The sequence below is a fragment of the Triticum dicoccoides genome, chromosome 5A (assembly GCF_002162155.2).
Source record: "Triticum dicoccoides isolate Atlit2015 ecotype Zavitan chromosome 5A, WEW_v2.0, whole genome shotgun sequence".
Taxonomy (NCBI): Eukaryota; Viridiplantae; Streptophyta; class Magnoliopsida; order Poales; family Poaceae; genus Triticum; species Triticum dicoccoides.
This window is the reverse complement of record NC_041388.1, coordinates 314,545,155-314,549,046: the sequence shown is the minus strand read 5'-3', so window position 1 is coordinate 314,549,046 and position 3,892 is coordinate 314,545,155.

Here is a 3,892-nt window from a genome sequence, read left to right as displayed (position 1 = left end):
GGTCTTTGGTGCATGGGCGACGACTCTGGGGGAAGTAAAGGTTGCTCGACTAGCTCTGCGATGAGCAATGCTACAACGTGTGTATGGACACCATGTTTTTGGGTATACTGGTTTGAGGGGTGGCAGAGCTTGGTTTGGCATGTTATCCCTTATGGTTTCGGGGCTGCATGAAATCCTGAAAACTAACACTCATACGTGGTTCAAAAATTCACGCGGATTCGTCAAAACACATGCGTTGGTTTATTTGGCTGGGTTGCTTACTTATAGGGTGACACAAAAAGAATTTTGTTGCTATAAAAAATAAATGTTGTAATTGCATCTCTCACTCTTTCTGGTCCTCTTTTCGGGTAAAAAAATAGAGATACTCATCGCACGGAAAAACAAGAAAAAACATTCCAATCGGGTTGTGTTTACTTTTGAGAAAAGAAAAACCGTTTTCAAAAAACATAAATGACGGAACAAAAAAATGTAGCACGAGCAAAGAATTTGCGTTGGCATAAAAACCAATAATATTTTAACATGGTACATCACAACAAAAAAAGTTGTTTGCTTCGAACGTACCAACATCAAACACTGAGGATACAAACGAAAATGTTACGCGCTGGTTCCCCCCGAGAAAGAGGTGGGAGATGAATATCCAGCTTGGGCTGCCAACTTAGTGTGATAGGCAAGACTTTGGTCACCACTAGGTTGTCATTCCGGTGAAACAGGTGTGATGACTATAGCGTCTCTGTGTCGACGGTTGAATATGGAGAAAACTAAACGAATCCAGAGGAATTGATTTTTGTGCGAGGTACGCGGGTGACCTGTTCCTTCCACGCCTTTCTCCACATGGCATATCCCTTCTGGTGGCTCGATGAGCCGTGGGACCGGTCGCCGGCGCGGCCGGTGTGTCATTGTGAGGCGGCCTGGAGGTAGGTACCTACAGTGGCCGCCCGTGGTTTCTCAGACAAGAAAGAAAGGAAAGAAATGCGAGGGGCATTTGCTGCCTTTCGTGCGGCGTGGTTTCTCGCGCAAGAGAGAATATGGCTTGTACTATATTTACTTTCCAATAATGCGGCTAAACAAATACGTAGACGCCAATGGGATCTGATATTTGAATGGAAAACAATTGTTCGTTTTGCTTGGGGAAAGTGAGTGGTGGTCTGCCTACGTAGCTCGGTCTGGTTGGTTCTGTGGCTGTGACTTAGGATAGATAGCAGGCGCTGGCTGGGGTGGTTCGGAAGGTTGGGTGGTCGCCGCCGATGGCAAGCGGCGGCGACACCTACGTGTTTGTCTCACGCGGACGGTGTGGAATCCAGCTGCCCAGGATCCTCTGTGGCATGGAGATCGGTGGCGTGGGTGGTGGCCTGTTAGACATTTTTTTGGTGCGGACAGTTGGACTTGGATGACTGGTGTGTCAGGTAAAGAAAATGACGTATTGCAAATCATTTGCCCATCATGACAAAAGGTAAACAACACATAAATTTGTTTTGAGATATATATAAAAATTAGTATTTGTTGTGCACACCAATACCTATGGGCTCGATATGGTGATTTTAAGTTTCTGAATTGTATAGTTTGTCTCGCCCTGAATGTATTGGGAAGTTTGTGTGGCTTTATACACTTAATAAAATTAGTCATACAAAAACAAGAAAAAAAAATCATAACACGTTGATTTACTAAAAAACGGCGGTGGTAGGAGTTTCTCTTCAGGCGGTTCGTGGCGCCGTCTCACTCGCTCTCCGGGAGCATCTGCATCCGCGAGTGGCGGGCCCCTAGCAATGATGATATAGTCACCCCTTCTGGCTATGAGGAGGACCAGCAGCACTAGCTGAACCGTCTCCTCTCGGAGGCGGCTCCGACAGACGAATAGTTCATCTGTCAGATGAAGATCATGTTGGAGCGTTCACGTGAAGCGGGAGCCGGCATCCCCACTCTGTTAGGCGAAGGTCCTGCACACGTCCCCACCACACAAACACGGGCTTCACTTTGCCAACCACGTGAAGCAAGAGCCTGCATCCCCCCGTCGCCTCCACCGCGTGACATATGAGCCCTCGCCGGCCCTGCCACATAGCCATTACGCGCAGGATCGACCGGTCCTCGTCGCCACCAAAGTGGCGTCGATGCATTATGAAGGAGGACTGCCACCCTACACTACCTTGGAGGGGGCTGTTACAGCGGTGCCTCCGGTTATAGGGTCGTGCTATCCAATGGCAGCACGCGGTGAGGGCAGTAGGTGACGTGCGACATGCACAATGCCTTTAGCCGCTTCGGGTTTGTCGCGAAGGACGTGCCGCCTTAATGGGTCCGCAACAACCTGGACCTCGCCATGCATTTGTCACCGTGTTCATGACTCGCTAGTGATGTGTGCGTAGTATCACAATGCAGCCGGTCTGGTTGGTGGGGTAAGATTTTAAATCCCGGCAACCCATATGAGCAATTTATTGCTTTTCGTTACACACAGACATAGAGTGTGGTTCGGGTAGGTGGACTGTCTAATGCCAGGAGTCTGGGTGTGGAGGGGAAGGGGGGCGGGGTGCGAACCCAGTGTGCTTGTGTTGGGGGGGTGCAGACGTGATTTTGCGTCCTCATACACCATTGGCTATTGGTCCCCTCTCCTCCCAATAATTCGAGCCGTCAGGATGGCAGCTATGATTTGGGCTTCTCGCCTAGTTCGGATAATCTCCCACATCTACATTCCTTCCTTCACACACAGCAACTGACTAGGTGCTCGATCGACTCTAGGGTCAGCGACGTCACCCCTGGGGGTGAAGTTTATGATGATCTCCGCCCTACGGATGCTACTCTGTGGACTCCTCCTCTCCTCCAGCTCCGAGGATTCCGGTTGCAATCCGGGCTTTGCTCCTAGCCCGGATATCATTAGGCAAACTGTGGGAGCTGTCTCATGCGTCCTCATATTCCGCGAGGGCATTGGATATCCGACCCTAGCTGAAAATTTGGCATAAACATTACACATTGGAACATCTTTGACCTAACAAAAGATGTGTTTTTTATTGTTTTCAATGTCTTTAGCATTTTTTTGTTCACCAGATACAAAATTAGCCCGGACATCAATTTGAATATCTGCATAAAAAGAACACCTTTGTCTGTTTTTCTCACCTTGAATATCCCATTTCTTATTTTGTTTGACAAGGTCTTTAATCCAAACGCACCAACGACGGATCACTCGATCAATCCATTCTTCCGTGCGTACACTCACTCACCTGACCCCAGGCCACATGTCCTAAACTTGCATGCGGGTGCATTTTAAAAATCATTGGCACGCGGGCGGGCGGGTGTGGCAGCAGCCCCATGCTTGCCCACATTCCATGCATGGCTCACAGGAGTGTCCGTCGGGTGGGGCGGCATCACGTCTGGATGTGTCTGGGCGTTAGTTTGTTTCCATTGGTTATAAACAAGCCTCCGTGCATGCACCCTGTTCGTCACCAGTGTTATGATAGCCATGGGTCAACTTTCCAGCAATAGCATGCGACAGCATGCAATCTGCTCGGCACAGGCCAAAAAAACATGAATGTAAGGAAGACAGAACACGAAAACCACCCCCATATCGGACGTGTGTCACATGATCTATATGCGCTGCTAACGAGGCCTACAATGTCTCAAAAGAAAAAAAATATAAAGGCTCAAACATTCAGAAGAAAGTTCTCCAAGGCCTTCCTAGAACAACTCCGGGCGAAGGCCCGTGGTCCAAGCCTGCTGGACTGCGCGCTTGGTAGCCTAGTGCTGCCATCTTGCAGCCCACGCGGTCCACTTTTTCTAAAGGAGGAAATAAGCATCAAATGACCTATAAAGTGAAAATGCAAATGAGGTAAAAGGAGGGACCAGATCCCCCTGCGAATGAGTGTTGGGATTGCAGCCGCGCGAGCGAAACTTTATATCTTTGCTTTTC